This window comes from Euprymna scolopes, chromosome 9 (genome assembly GCF_053919585.1).
Source record: "Euprymna scolopes isolate OS-2025 chromosome 9, ASM5391958v1, whole genome shotgun sequence".
In the NCBI taxonomy this organism is placed as follows: Eukaryota; Metazoa; Mollusca; class Cephalopoda; order Sepiida; family Sepiolidae; genus Euprymna; species Euprymna scolopes.
The window spans coordinates 111,777,875-111,795,625 of NC_136490.1; the positions used below are offsets into that span (position 1 = coordinate 111,777,875).

The 17,751-nt window shown below is 33.9% G+C and overlaps 1 protein-coding gene across 2 annotated transcripts in view; it reads right to left on the reverse strand.

Annotated features, from left to right (window-relative positions):
* The window catches only part of LOC145284803 (homeobox protein Hox-C5-like), a 1,273,673-nt gene that overhangs the window by 499,764 nt on the left and 756,158 nt on the right, over positions 1–17,751 (reverse strand). For both annotated transcript variants that reach the window (XM_080133772.1, XM_080133769.1), the window contains exons 5-6: positions 10,635–10,683; positions 7,345–7,435 (exon numbers count right to left, since the gene is read on the reverse strand). The gene's annotated coding sequence lies outside the window, so the exon portion shown is untranslated. The remainder of the gene's footprint in view (positions 1–7,344; positions 7,436–10,634; positions 10,684–17,751) is intronic.

A 17,751-nucleotide genomic window follows, 5' to 3' on the forward strand; every position in this document is an offset into this window, starting at 1 on the left:
TGATGAAAATTCGAAAGAGGTTTCTGAAATGGGTTAAGGGAATTACTATAATAAAAGGAAAATATACTTGTTTAAGTTTTTCTACATAGAGCGTGATAAAAAATCCAAATATACTTTCAAAATAGAAAGCATAACGTAATAATTCATGAATAAGGGTCAGAATACAGACTTCAAAAAAGAAAAAAAAGGAAAAATCTTGGTGCAGCAGAATAGAAAGAAAAATAAATAGGAAAGGGCAGAAAAGGTTCAAGAAAGATTAAACGTAAATGCTCGTGTTCACACGCATACACACTTCGATACAGGATGGAACGATAAAATTGTCACCATAGACAATACGACGAGTCCAATTCCGTTTGATGAGAACATATTTTCGTTTTTTTGTTTTGTTTTGTATTTCTTTGTTTTTTTTTGCACAATATCTACTAGCTGGTCAGTTGTGTACAAATCCCAAGAGCGATAGAAGCTTTCTTTCATGACTAAAAGTGAAACAATATGCAACGAGCAAGATCGGAGATGCGCTGCTGTACGATCCATGCTCTATTCTAAGCCAAAATACAAAAAGACCATTGCCAAAGTACTCAAAAATGCTTGAGGACACAGCTCAACAAAGTTTGCGGCCACGGTTATGGTCTTTGCTGTGGTTTCACGTGAGGGCAACATCATGCCACACTACATCTTAGAAGTCAGCTTGAAAGTCAACACCAAAGTTAACCTGGATGTGTGGTGATTCCCTGATCCAATAAATTGGCTGCTGCCAAACTTTGGATGTGCCAGCAAAACAGGCGGCTCACAAGTCCAAAGAGACTCGGGCTTGGTTTCAGAAGGAGTGCATCGACTTTGTACCGTTCTCTCACTGTAACCCCCCTCCTAAATCCACCGGACCATTTCGTTTAGTCATACATGAGAACCAGAGCTGCGGAGTCGGATGGTGAAAGTCCGACTCCGACTCCGCCTCCTTGAATTTCTAAAATGCATACTCCGACTCCGACTTCTTTGATATCTTAGACTCCGATTCCGACTCCGACTCATTGACCACTATGTGGAAATCTATTTTGCAGATTCATATACCAACCTCCCACACCTATTCAGCATTTTATAATTACTTTTCATGTACATCATTTTTTATGTCTAACATTCACTTGTATGATAAATATACTAACATATGCACTATACTAGCTCTATTTATTTATTTAATGTTAACTTCTAACAAGGCATATCACTTCTTGGACGAAAAGGCTACTTTTTGAGACCATGTCTAGGAAAGATTAGCAAGATGTCAATGTATGTTACATTTAAACTTCTGCATATCAGTACGACCAGGAAAACAGGTAGCAGGAAGGGAATTCCAAGGTCCAGCTGTTCAAGGAAAGAAACTATTAGAAAGGAAATCTTTTTAGCATCTATGGACCTCAACAATGAAAGGGTGAGATCTTATTGCTGAACGGGTTTGTCGGAGATATGTACGGGGTAAGAGTGCAACGAGTTCATCAGAACACATTCCATTAAAACATGAACAGAGATGAAACATTGTGAGGCTGGGACAAGAGCTGGAGCTTAGTTGATAAAGTGGGACCGATTGGATTGGCAACTCTTTTTTGGAACCTATCCAAGATGGAGAGGCTAGTGGTAGATGCACCAGCCCAGATGTGCAACAACACTCCATGCATGAGCGAATGGTGGCCTTGTAGAGGTACGGGATACCCTCAGGTGTGAGTAGTCTTTTAGCTCGATAGAGGGAACCCATCATCTTTGCAGCAGTCTTTGCAATGCCCTCTATGTGTTTGTTCCAGTTCATATTGAAAATATGGTAAAATAGCCGCAAAAAAGGAGTTTAAAGGTAGAATCCTCATATAGAGTGTTTTTTTTCATCAATATAAGCGGTTTGAGAGGTGTCTTGTAATTTTTAAAAGAGATAAGCTTAGTTTTCCTAGCATTAAATGTTACCATCTATTTGCCTCCCCATTCAACTATGGTCTTGAGGTCATTTTCTAATGAGTTTTTTATTGTCTTAGATTTATTTACATATTTTCTTTCCTAATGCATGACACAGAGCATTGTATCATCAGTGAATATACCCATCTCGAACACAATATTATCAGGGATGTCGTTTTTTAATATCAGGAATATTAATGGTCGAAGGATTGACCCCTGAGAAACTCCCGCATTAATGTTATGCTGCCTGGATATATGTCCATCAATGACAACCTGTATGCTTTTATTGTCTAAGATGGATCTAATAATATTCAGTATACGTCCGGTTATAATGTACGATTAAATTTTCATTAGCAGACCTTTGTGCCAGACTTTGTCAAAGGACTTGGATGTATCATGTATCGCAGACATGAGAAGGGGTGATTTTTATATCATCTAATGTGGCTTTAATCCTCATAGGGAAATTTAGGAGGGAGTTGTTTGTTGGCTCTAAGGTGGAGTTAGAGGCAATCGCCAGGACAGCAGTTCCGCCTTCTCCGTTACCGTGTCTGTCAGTGGAGGAATTACTTATTGTCCTTTATTCACTACACTAGTATAGATTTTTCCGAAATCACGAATCTCTATCTTTGGCGATTCCATGCATACCCTGATTATTTCAGCATGCTTTCTTTTTACTGTCACTATTTCTCGCTTACAATGATTTCTAGCATCTACGAATATGTGCCTATTTGTATTTGACTTATGACGTACAAACTGGCGGAATGCATGCTGTCTTTGTGCCATAGCAGCTGCACAATCTGTAGTGAACCATGGGGATGAGTGGTTTTGCGATAATACTTCCGTGTGAGAACATGTGCTTCAATTCCCGCTTTTCACCATTAAGTTGTCACATTGGCACTCTGTTCAGCAGAAAGAGAGGAGATATCAGTCCATGGGGCATTTCAGATGTGTTCTGTAATGGTTTCTCAGTAAGCCCTGTTGTAGTACGTTTTGGTTTTGATCAATGACTCCTCACCTTGAGGTTGGGATTTAAATGTGATGTCAACTGATACCACAAGGTAGTCTTCGTTTCCAAGAGGGCTGTGAGTATTAGTCACACGATTCTCAGGTACTGTGGTGAGGAATAAGTCTAGAAGTGAAACCTGCTGAGGTTCACGATGTGGTAGGCCAATTGGAAACATTACTCTCTAAGTGAGGGAATGGGCTATAGAGAAACTATTAGTGGAGCGTCCAACTGCATCTGTGTAACCTGAGAAACGAAGCCAATTTTTATGGTGGACATTAAAGTCACCAAATGCATGTATTTGGGCGTTACTATCCAAGGAGAGTGCTGCATCTATACTATCAAAGACATGCTCGATTAGTGTACAATCCTGACTTGATTAAAAAACAACAGAGAAAATATAAGTAACTAACGCAGTGATGAAATGTTAGTCGAATGCACATAAAGCCTGGTTATCAGATTTTTCTCTCTAGTTTACGGGAAGGTGCAACGAATATAGACTCTAAGTGCGTGCATACATCTATCCGAGTCCTTACGGTCTCCTATAATGTTAAAGTAGTTGGAGGGGATTGAAGAGTGTAAGTTTATTTTCCCTCAAACTCTACCTTGGACCCAGCAAATCATTTCCTCCCTGATTTTCCTCTCTGGACAGAAACCACACCAGATGATCTGAAAATCACCGCTGCTCAAGTACATGATACCATAAAAAAGCATATACAGCTCAAAAGCATGTGGACTTGATCTCATGCCGGAGGTGCTATTAAAAAAATATGCTCCGCTGAGGTTGCTCCAGTTCTCTCTGAACTCTTCAACAAATGTCTTACCGAATCGCCTTTCCTGATAGTTGGCACATTGCTTTTGTGGTACCAGTTTACAAAATCCCTGGCAAACGACTGACATATTAAATTATTGCCCAATTAATCTCCTTCCGATTTTCGTCAAAATATTTGAGTCTTTAATCAAGCTCTATTCCACTACCTTACAGCTGCTAAACTTCTGTTTGACCATCAATATGGATTTAGGCAAGCCCGTTCTACTGCAGATATTTTAACTGTAATCTCTGAACGTATATACAAAGCACTCAATAAGGCAGGGGAGGAGAGGGCAGTAGCTCTCTATATATATTTAAGGCTTTTGACAGGATATGACACGATGGTCTTCTCATGAAAATAAAATCTATGGAATTACTGGGCGAATACTTAACATAACTAAATCCTTCTTAAATGAGAGAAGAATCCAGGTTCTTCTCGATCGGTGTATGTCCAAACAATATAATATAAATGCAGGTATAGCTCAGGGATCGATCCTTACCAGATAATATTATCTCTGACATGGATATATTTGCTGATGACATCACGCTCTATAGCAGGCACGTGGGGAAACCTAATGAGCACACATCTAAGACAATGGCGAACACCCTAGAGGAATACCTTCACTCTGTAGTGGAATGGGGTCAGAAATGGATGGTAACGTTCAAAGCTGCCAAGACACAGCTCGTTTCCTTTAATAAATACATTAAACCTTACCAATCAATAATAGTTATGGCAAAAGATACATGACCTGAAAGTACTTCGTTCAAACTCTTTGGCTTAACATTCACAGGGAACATGAGTTGGAATAATTACATATAGATCAATGCCAGGGCTGCTGCGAAGAAAATAGGCTCTCTATCGTGCTTGAAAGTTACTTACGCCTGAAAGTATCCTGTACCTCTACAAAGCCACCACTCGCCCATGTATCGAGTACTGCTGCACATTTCGGCTGGTACATATGCTACTAGTCTCTTGCTCCTCGATAGTGTTCTAAAGAGAGTCGCCAACCTGATAGTATCTGAACTGTTATTTAAGTTTCAGCCCTGTCCTATCGACGAAATGTTGCATCCCTCTTCTTGTTTTACAAGTATTTTAATGGTGGATGCTCTGATGAACTACCTCCTCGATGAAAATACCCCCGACAAACTCGACAAGCAACAAAGCACCACCCCTACACAGTAGAGATCTCTAGGTGTAAGAAAGCCTTCTGCTCTAATAGCTTCTTCCCAGAACTGCTAGACTTTGGAATTCTCTTCCGGTTTTCTGCTTCCCCCATCTGTACTGACATGCAGAAGTTCAAGTGTAATATATACAGACAGCTTGCTGCTAAATCCCTGAAACTTAGATCCCTGATAGCAGCTCCGTACATGAAAGTGGCAATGTGCCTTTTTTGGTTAGAAAATGTAATTTTAAAAAAAATGGTAAAACCAAACAGGAAAACCATGTAAAAAAATAAATTCATTGGACTTAAGGAGTCGGAGTCGGATAAAAAAATTCGACTCCGACTCTTTGTACTTTTAGAAATCTGACTCCGACTCCAGCTAAAACCTCCGACTCCGACTCCCCAACCCTGATGAGAACATCACCAAGATGACCTCCGACAAAACCAAATCCAGCCTAATAGCTTACCATTTGCTTAGTATTCGTCGAGTTGCAGACAGCGCCTGTAGAAAAAGGCATACTACCAGCTTTGGATCCCTATCCAAGAGCTTATTGAGAATAAAAGCGGCTACCTCGAATATGTGTCAGCTCTACTACATAATCACATTTCCTGAATGGATATTTTCAATATTTTTTTTTAATTGAGCTGTAGTGCTGTTTTCTGTCGAGCGACAAATTTATTGTTACACCCTGGATGTGCACATGAGATATTTTATCGAATTTAACCATGGAAGCTTCGGAGCTTTAACATAATATTTTCATTTATGAAAATATCATATTGAAGCTTATTTTATCTGAATCACATACACGTAGATGATTGCGCCATAAGTAAGATACGTTCTGACGTTGGGGAAGGATCTATTTTTCTCAGCAACATAAGCAAAAAAATCCTGTAAACTTCCCATTTCGGTTTTGTAGTCGAAAGCATTTCCATGTGCTTATCCTATGCGTGGGTCCCTTTCAAGAATCTTAATAACATTACAGTTTGCGTATGTTTTCAGACATATGATTACCCTTATCTTATTTCACACGGAATTATTTTGTGAAACATTTGTTATTAAATTTCAACATTATTTTTTATATACATAAATGATACAGAAATTGGAAGTTTTTGAGCGTCCATTATACAGCACGCATCTATTTCTTGTTGAACTTGTGTTTGTCTGGAAAATGTACCTACGTGAACAGTTTTTGTTTTAAACGAGGACGGAAATACACCTTTTATTATGAACTTAGATATCTATTAAATATCATGACCTGAGCAAAGAAAAAACGAATAATAACTGACACTCTAATGAGGAACTTAATAATCTATCAAAAAAAAAAAAATTAAACAGGCGTAATTTATATCGGAGACTGTATAGAGTTTTAAAGCTATCACTTACATTCGCTTTAAATAGATAATGCTATTATTTAATAAGTTTTTTTAGCGACATTTTTTGTTTGTTTGTTGATTTTTTAGCAGATATGCAAATGTGTAATTACATCCTTGTGATATCTTACAGGGTTATATCATGCTTTAACTGCGTCTAGCTTCCTTTAAGCTAAGAACAATAATTTGCAATTCAATGTATCCAATGTGATGTTTCTACATTAAAAAAATCAAAAATCAAAACATAAGTCCCCAAACCTGAAACAAACCAACAACAAAAAAAAGATATGAAAATTAATTGTATACAATACTGCATTTCTTGTCATTATGTATGTTACGTTATAGTCAGATTGTCAAGTACAAGATTAACGATATATGTGGTAAAATTATAATTCCAAACATTTATTTCAAACAAATTATGTTTACGATTTATTAACGACTCAATCAATGGCATCAATTTTTTGTGATATTAAGAAGGTATTACAATGAGAAAAAGGTTGACTCTGTTAATTTTAATGCATCAAAAACAAAACGTCATTCTTTTCCTCATAGTCGCTCTCAGCTCAATCACGTCTCAATAAAAATGAATGACTCTCGTCTTGGGAACTCCATGTTTTGAAAGCTTCACTCCTAATCTTAACTGAAACTCATACACAAAATGTCTTGCTAAAATCACTGGAACAATGGTAAAATCATTCTACCGATCCATTAGGTGTTTCATTGACAATGCAGTCCTTTATCTATATAAGAGCCAGGTGCGTCTTAAAATGAAGTAATGTGGACACCTTTGGAGAGGAACAGTTCGATCCGACCTCCAGTCTTAATAGAGTTAAAAATGGACATAAAATATAAGATATAACTAAATATGAAATATAGATAAACTTTAGTGTACCTTAATGCGTATAATTTAATAGTTGATTATGCAGACATTATGTTAATAATGAAACATTATAACAGGGAAAAGATCTATTATAAACATCAGTAAGTATAGCATAAAAAATATACTCTTAAAGTACCTTGTAAATATTGTTTCATTTTTCAGAAATATAAACAATATTACTTACCTAAACAAATTCACTCGAAAATGTAACAATTTATCTTCTGATGTCAAATATTTTTCAATGTGCCAACGCTTTAAATCCAACAATTGTTCAACTGTAAATAGAAAACAAAAATGATAGGATTATTGTTAGATGATTCTAAGATACAATTATGAAAAATGGCAGAAAATTGATAGAATTCTAAAATATAAAATATATGATGATTGTAAAAATTATTTCATAATGCTGCCTTAATACGTTTCATTCATATTGTAATACTATAATACATAAAAAGCTAATATACATACATACTTATCTGTTTGTGTTATAAGGCTTTTATCAAATTGCAATTTTTTTCCTAGTTAATTCAAAAATTTGGAGTAATTTTATTATGAAGTACACAATTTATGTCTGTAAATGTCTCCACCGGATTCTGATTTTTCCAGTGAACACTATCTCTACCATACGTTTTTAATATTTGCTATATATATATATATATATATATTTATATATATATATATATATATATATATATATATATATATACATAGTACGGTTTGTTCCTTTTTATTTTCTCTATTTTGTCGGAATACTATTTCCATTATTTTCATCATAAATATATATATATGCATATATATATAAATATATATATGTATATATATATAAATATATATAAATATATATATATAAATATATATATATACATATAAATATATATATATGCATATATAAATATATATTTATAAATATATATGCATAAATATACATAAACATATATGTATATATATATATATATATATATAAATATTTATGTATAAATACACATAAATATATATGTATATATATATTTATGTATAAATATACATAAATATATATGTATATATATGTATAAATCCACATAAATATATATATATATGTATATATATATATATATATATATATATATATATATATAAATAAGCAAACAAAAGATGTTGTGAGCACTGTTTGCGACGAGCGTGTGTGGATTCTATACAAACTTGAGGAGACATATTTACAACACTGATTCCTGGTACAATGGTTAGAGCTGTCGACTGTTAACGCCACGGTTGTAGGTTCGATCCATGCACTGATTGGTTTTGATGAAAAAACAGTACTGTATGTAGATGACAGACATATAGCATGTTATATATAAAATATTGCATGAGCAGTGCGAATGTGAATGTTAATCTTAGTATATTTAAAAAAATAAATTGTTCACCTTACAAATCTATTGTCTATACCATACATTCTATGTTCCAAACTAATCACCTTACTAGTTTAATTTCAAATCATGTATATATATATATATATATATATATATATATATATAAACGTGCGTGTGTAATGCATTCCTGATTTTATGGAAATAAGTGTAATTTCATAATTTAACAAACAAACAATGAGCAGAAGTGTTTAAAGACGTAAGGGTACAATATTCCCTCGTACGATTTTCAAAGGGAATAATAGAAGAAAGAGAGAAAGAGAGAGAGAGGGAAGACAAATTATTTGTGTTGATATTTTCGCTGAACATTCTAAGATAGACAGTAAGTATATAGATTTTGCCCATAGAAAATTCATACAGGCAGTGCAGTTACACAAATTAATAATTATATAAATTAGCAAATGTTTACTTTTTTATTGATTATCATAAATTTGATTACTCGTAAACATATTCATTTGTACAATGGATTATTCTGTGCATTTACAATAATCGTGAACAAATACATTCAAAATCTACGAGACTCTTATTGGCGCTTCACACATCAATCGAAAACGGAGACATAAAATCGGAGGGTGAATTATTTAACGAACATCAATTCCCCTATATATATATATATATATATATATATATATATATATATATATATATATATATATAGGGGAATTGATGTTGGTTAAATAATTCAATAATTCAAATCTCTTAACTGCATTCTCAGCAATCACTGCCATCCGTAGTTCTTGTCGTCTCACCACGTTTTGGCCAAGTAAACATCTGGCACGCTTTGGGTAGGATTGAAACCGCTATCTTCATACAATGTCTATCTGGAACCGTAGAGACTCAACGTCTCTATCGACTGTGCCACGGGCCCCGAAGGGCGATCGAGGTTGGATTCTTTGATCTTATAAACCCACGTTTTATTTATTATCTGACCTTCCATAGTTGGGTTCTTACCGATTGGTATATATATTATTATTCCTTAATTGGAATTCATTCAACAACTAATAAAGATGAAAACAACAACTAATAAATATGAGAATAATAGTCTGAAATAAAAAAATGAATTAATATATCAATTCCACTGTTTAACTGAAAGAAGGTTTGTTAATGATATGCATTGGATTTAATCCTATATCTTGTCTATCTTATCTGTTGTCCTTACTATTTTAGAGTATTCGAAACGAATTTCCAACGATGGTATTTTATCGAATGGTTTTCTTGTTATTGACCTATTCCTTATCTCATGAGCATTTTCGTTGATGTATTTTGTAATATTAAGTAGTAAATAAATCACTAGTAATAAAATAATGAACAGTGAATATAGCAAAGAATAGTAACCCAGTAAATGTAGCTAAAAAAATGATATCATTCACTAAAGAATAGGTTTCGAAATCAAAAGAAAGGCATTACCCAGTAGCTAACATAATATGAGTATGCATATATATATATATATATATATATATATATATATATATATATATATATATATATGTACATATATATATATGTGTGTGTGTGTGTATGTGTGTAATGAGAGAGTATTTAGGTAAAAATAAATTTAAAAAAATAAAACATGAGAACAGGACATGCTGGCTATGTCTACGCTTTTTTTAAGTTAAAATAAAAAAAGAACAAGAAAAGAATAGCCAATAGTTTTCAATCCTAAATGAAAAAGAACAGGACTAAACAAGAATCCATAAATACGATAAGGTTAATTTTGATGTTGGACTGTAAAAAATGACTGCTTGCTTCTCTTGTAGCATACGTTTAGAAATGTGATGGTTAAGCGTTGAAGATAGTATGGTGGGGTAGTATTTATTATTTTAAGTGTAAATGTACAGTAAACAAATAACTATACTACTTGTATATTGAAAAGTGTAGTTATGTAATTTCCATAGATGTGGAGTAGATTTCGTATCTATGTTACGAATCTATATATGCGCAACACAACTTAATAACTCCTCGAAATAACACCAGATTCCGGCATTGTATCCAGTCGATCTGACCGTTACATTGCCACTTGACTAAAGGTACTCCCGTTCACTATTGATTTTAAATATTCAGTAATGCTTACCTGGTTATAGATTCCGCGTTCTGGGATGCTTACAGGGAATATCCATTGCCTGTGGAGACAGGATAGATGCATTAATTGTGCGAAAAGAAATGTAGAAAACAAGTAAATTTATGAAATCAGTTGGTTCGCACATTTATAATAGTGCATACCTTTCCTTACAAAACAGCGTTTATATAGTAGTTTAGACAAGGCTCCCAAAATTAATGTAGCTTGTCTTCTCGAACAAATACTCAGAGAAAAAAAAAAGATTAATCTCTGAATGGTTTCCAGTAATATTAAATGTAAAAAAGAACGTCCATGTGGACTGGTATTGGGCTTTACGTGTTTCCCTAAAAGCATCCAATATGGAAGTAATTTTTTCAATGATTTAATTGTATTTTAATTCCAATATTTTAATGCATCTAGTCTACAATAATATACACATCGGCCATCATTATCTCATACATGTTTTCTATCCTTTATTCATTAGAATGCATTTAGGCAAGATGTATTAACGTATGTTTCCATATTAATCAAATTAGGAGAAAAGCAACATTTTTTTAATTGCTTTTTTCTAGTACCAAATGATTATTGCAATAATAACATTAAATATTTTGACATGAGATGGAATTGTATGAATTATATTTACTCGCCGACATTCGTTAGGTAAAACCAAGATCACACTTACTATCAATATCTTAAACGAAAATAAGCACATTTTTCTATTTTAGTTGTAGGTTTATGAAAACAAAAATGTCTTCAGTAATTTCATGTTTCTAATTATACATTAATAAATTTTCCTTTAATAATCATATTTTGCAAATAAAAGACGAATTTACTAATAATATGAACGGTTTAGTTACTCGATTGCATTTATAGAATTTAAAGAAAACCGTTTGAGTTTTTTCTTTGAGAGATCTTATTAAAAAAAATGCAATATTATGTGAGTTAATGTACAAAACAAAAATGCCTTATTTGTGTTGAAGAAGAATAAAAATAATATATAATTAGGGGAAAAAGTTGGTTTAATACAACCATAAACGCGTAGATTAAACAGATGCATCTCTCCGCTATTTGTATTTGTGTATGTATTATGTTTTTAGTATGTGTCTAACTTTGTTATAATACGCGTTTATTGCGTGTGTGTAAAAGTTTTGTGGAATCATCAACTCAGCTTAGATCTTTGACCCTTCCTCACCCGGAATGACAATAATTATAGTTGGACTCATTCGGTATTGATGTGAGGTCTGCTGTTTTCCTTTTGAAACGCGTTCCATGCGCGTTCATAAAATACTTTGGGTGGTAAATCTTTTTTTTTTCTTTTACACGCAAAGAAAGGAAAAGCCGCACAGTCAAATACATAAATCCAAACCACTCATACACAGGCATGCTTAAACTGATAGAAGCGCTCAAATAAATCCAGGTCTCCTGTCACCTACTTCCGAAGCCTCCAGCGAGGTTACTCAGCAAGCTTGTTGGGAGGTTGCCGCATGGAAGTTTTCAGATTAATTCTGAAAGCCTATTTAGCTATACATTACTATGAAGATTCAAAATATATTGAAAAAAAAAAAAAAAAAAGAATTGAGAATTTTGTCCTGCCTTAATATTATTTTGGATTACTTACATATGTGTTAAATATTATTGTGAACAAAAATTCATAACGAATATAAAATTAATATATGCTAAGTCATATTGATATATTCGTACGTAATAAAGCGTCGATTGTATAATTTAGACCGGAAGTAGAGTTACAAGCGGACATGAAGTATTTAATCTAAAGATAAAGAAGGTCTATTATCAGACCCACTTTTGATCTAATCATTAAATTAATAGTTTTCTTTCTTTACAGATTACCCAAACTATAACAATTAAGTTCCTTTCAATACTGTTTATGTTGGAACTAGATACGTTTATTCCTTCTTCTTCATTGATCCTTACTCATATTGCTTAATAAAAAATAAATATATGTGCATGCTCGATTATCTGACGCAGGTTTAAAGTTTCACTCTTAAAAATCAGTATGATGTTACAACTAATATATAGATTTGGGTGTGCATGTATATATATATATATATATATATATATATATATATATATATATATATATATATTATATGGGAGCCACTAAGCAACGTTTACATGTCCAACGTGAAGAAAAAAAAACATTAGAACACTACCGTGTTTGAATGTTATGGATACGTGGCAGTTTTAATCATTAAGAACTGCTTTAACGCCTTACCGTTTACTCATTTTTCGACCAAATTTCAAATAATTATAATAGTTTAAGAATCACCTCATCAACTATATTGTGAAAATATTCAATTTTCGTTCAGGCAAACAAATGTTATGATGAATTTAATGGTGTCAAAAATTAAAAAAAAAAACAGAAACGTAATGAGGTGAGCGATGTTTTTTTAGGCCTGGTTTCCACAACAAGTACGTCGCTTTAATGACTACGGTTGCTAACAATTCACCGCGGTCGCGAAAAGAAAAGTAAAAAGTGAAACAGAGAGAGTGAGAGAGAGAAAGAGAGAGAGAGAGAAAGAGAGAGAGAGAGAAAGCGAGAGAGGCAGACAGACAGACAAACAGACAGACAGACAGACGAGGGCCATACATGTTTTATTAAATATGTGTATGTCATGCTTATGGGGCAAGAAATGGGACTGAAAATAAACAAAAAAAAGAAGATTAACTAGAAGCCGGAAAAAATAATGGATTAACATAAAAAATGCAAGCATGAAAAGTAATATCGTTAAGCGTAAACATGGAAAAGTAAAGGACTAGTTGTTAAAACTGGAAATGAAAAGGGCAAGCTATTCTAGTAAAATATATAACACATTTATAACTTAAAATATTGCAGCATTAAGAGGGTTTTTCTTTTTCAATGCAATTCATAACATTATATAATCAATTCTTAATGCTGCAATAATAATTGTTTTACATTTATATCCACAAGACCAAATAATCGTAATAGTAATATTTAAGCACACTGAAAACTCTCATGAGAAAGAGAGTGACAAGTACATAGTACGAAAGCAAAAGTAAGAGTAAATGTCATTTGGTTATTTTCGTATCCTCGAAAACGCCTGATTATCTGCACAGGTGTACAAAAGGAGGATGGTATACTCGAATAGAAAGGCAAAACAATGAAAACAAATCTTTAAAGAATTTAACAAATGATAGTGTTGAAAGAAAAAAAAATAAAAGCATTGTATTGTGCAGGGAACTATTCATCTATTCTTTTTAGTTTTGCTTTTCTTTGGAGGTTAATACTCCAAATAATTGCAGATGTTTAAAAGAACAATGTGACATTCGAACCTATCGTATATCTTAATAGAATGTGAATCTTCTTTTAAAAATACAATCAAAACAAAATGTACAAATATTCTTCTTTTATGTAGACTTTGGTATTTCCTTTTATTCTTGGCTTGATTTTTTTAACACACGTAAAGTTCATATTGATTTCAATTTTAGAAGTTATATCAGGATGCTCGGATATAAAAGTATTACACATCGGATAATATTAAGGCAAAGATAGAGTAATTTTAAAGCTTTTGAGTGAGTATTTTCTGATTTGATGAAACATATGCGCGTGCTGATAAATTAACCTTACTCTGATTTCTAAACAAATAAGAGATATCTATGTAGAGTTCATAGTAGCGGAGCGGGTTAAACTTTAACAAATGAAATAGATTAGAAAATATCTGTTCTGAACACGTATTACTTTATACATATATACTAGCAGTTAAGCCCTACTTTGATCGAGCCATTTCTACTGTTCATAAATTATGTACATATATATATATATATATATATATATATATATATATATATATATATATATATATATATATTAAAATGTTTGACTCATGATGAAGAAACCTACATCTAAAATTTAGACGCAAAATCGACGGAGGGGTTTGGTAGAGTCTGCAAAGGTAAACTCTTTAAAGTTTGACCTCTAGGCAGCCAAATTTTCACCCAAAAACTTATTAAAATGCTTTTTTATGTCTTAATGCATTTAATGTAAAATTTTAAATGTTAAGACCCAAAATTGGACGAATAGTTTGCTAGAGACCGAAAATGTCAAATCTTTTTAACTTTCACCAATTGACAGCAAAATTCTCGGCCAAAAACCGATTCACAATCTTCCCCTATATCTGAATACACTTTATGTAATATTTTAAATATTTAGATCGAAAATCGGCTGAGTAATTTGGTAGAGACCGCAGAGGTCAATGTTTTTCTTTTTTTAATTTTTACCTACATTTGGACCCCTTAACACTAATTGTTTAGGGCTCAAATAAAGTTAAAATGTTTGGTCCCTGTGTAAGTAATCTGCACATTAAATTCTAACTATTTATACCTAAAATTGGCGAAGGGGATTGGTAGAGTTTTTAAAAGTCAATCGTTGAACTTTGACACCTTGACAGCTAAATTTTTGGCCGAAAACCGATTAAAACAAAATACCATATCTAAATACCCCTTATGTCAAATGTCGTGCCTGTAGATAAAAAATGAACAGAGTAGTTTGATAGGGGAATGTACACAGAGAGAGAGAGAGAGAGAGAATTTAACTTATATATATACATATATATATATATATATATATATATATATATATATATATATATATATATATATATACTAACATTTAAAACCAGCGTTGCCTGGGTGTTTAGAGGAGCACGTTGAGCAAAAAAATAGTAGTCAATTTTTTTTAATTGTGACCCCTATTATACCACCTTAGCATTTATTGTTTTGGGCTCTAATCAAGTTATTAAGTTAGATCCATGTCCAAGGAACCTATATCTAAAACTTCAAATTCAAAAAATATCAAAGGAAACTATATCTAATTGTTCAAGTGTTTAAACCCCAAATTGTTGGAGGAGTTTGGTAGAGTTCTCAAAGGTCAAATTTTTGGACTTTGAACCTGTAACAGCTAAAATTTTGACCGAAAACCGATCACAAAGATTTTCCCAAATCTCAGTACCCTGTATATCAAATTTCGAGTCTGTAGACTAAAACTTGCCAGCGGTATTACGTAGGGGAATGCACAAAGACACACAGGCAGACAGACAGATATACAGACACACAGACACAGAGACACGTTCACTTTTATAGATATACTAGCACGTTGCCTGGGTGTTTGGAGGTGTATGCTGAGCAAAAAAAGAAAAAAAGAAAAAAAAAGTCAATCTTTTTAATTTGACACCTATTATGACCCCTAAAAATTTATTGTTTTGTGCTCATATCGATTTATTAAGTTAGATCCATGTCCACGGAACTTATATCTAAAATTTCAAGGGTTTAGACAACAAATTGTCGGAGGAGTTTCGTGGAGTTCTCAAAGGTCAAATTGTTGAACTTTTACGCCTTAACAGCGAAATTTCTGGCCGAAAATGGATCGGGTAGATGTTCCTAAATCTGGGCATGGAATATGTGCCTACATTAAGGATGGCTTCCCATGTGGCAGGGATATCTCTAGAGAAGATCCTAATTTACCCTATATGTGCTTCAGGGTTGCACTTGCTAACACCACTGTATTTATATTTGCCCTCTATAGGCCCCACAACAGCGGAGTTACTATCTTTAAGAGCATATCTGAGAAAATAGACCACATACTGTCTTCACATCCCTCGGCTAACATCCACATCTGTGGTGACTTCAACGTCCATAACGTGGAATGGCTAACCCATTCAAATAAGACAGATGATGAGGGGAGGTTTTGTCATGATTTTGCCATTGCTTATGACCTCACTCAGATTGTTCGCGAACCCACCCGTGTGCCCGATACACCCAATCAATATGCAAGCCTCTTAGACCTTTTTCTTTCAACTTCCCCTGAGCTATGTTCATGTACCGTTCATTCTCCTTTAGGATCCTCCGACCACTCCGTCGTATCAGTTAAGATAAAAACAAAATGTAAGAAGCCATCAGACGTACCCCTCCACCGTACTGTATACCGATACTCTATGGCTGACTGGGATAGCTTCCGTACATTCATATCTGATTTACCTCTGCACTCCATGTTTTAGAAGGAAGTGTCCTCTATAGTATCAGATCAGACCGAATGGTTAATTGTAGGCATAGACCAATTCATACCATCTAAAAAATTCCAACAAAAACCTAACAGCCAGTCATGGTTCTCCCCAGAATGTGCTGCTGCTATCGCGCACAGAAATCACTTTTTCCATAACTACCAACGTAATAGATGCACTGAGACTAAATCTGCTTTCAGGACTGCCAGCAACCACTGTAAAAGAGTAATAAAAAATGCAAGAGAGCTATATGCCCAGTCTGTTAAATCCAAGGTAGCTGATCAGCGGCTTGGTTCCCACCAGTTTTGGCAAATAACAAATAGGATCTTGAACAGAAGTGTGCGTTCTATCCCAACCATTATCAATGGACCAGAGGTTATCTCGGCAGCATCAGACAAGGCCAAACTATTTGCAAAGAACTTTGCAGCTAATTCTACCCTATGCGACGAAGGCCATCAACTCCCCATATTTCCTCCTATAACACAGAACAAGCTAGGTAACATACAAATATCCGTGCATGAGGTCGCCAAGCTAATAAAAAACCTAGATTCCAGTAAAGCAACTGGCCCTGATGGCATCCCAATTATAGTGTTAAAAAAGCTTCAACCAGAACTTGCTCCCATACTTACGAAACTATTTAAGCGCTGCCTTAAGGAGAAGTGCTTTCCGACCCCCTGGAAACCTCATCAGTTTGCCCTGTATTTAAGAATTCAGGTGATAAGTCATCTCCCTCTCAATACAGACCAATAAGTCTTCTCTGTGTTATGAGTAAGTTACTGGAATCAATATTAAATAGAGAAATAGTAAACCACCTCAGCAGGAATAACCTTCTTAGTGACACACAATATGGTTTCCGCTCTGCAAGATCTACCGCAGATGTGCTGACGGTTATATCCCAAAGGATTAGTGAATCTCTTGACAAAGGCTTCCTTTCTAGGGCAATTGTTCTCGACATATCAAAGGCCTTTGACAAAGTATGGCATAAGGGTCTACTTCACAAGATTTCCAGCTACGGTATAACTGGAAATGTTTTCTCAATCATTAAATCATTTCTCTCTGATAGGCTCATAAGAGTAGTGGTAGATGGACAAAAATCG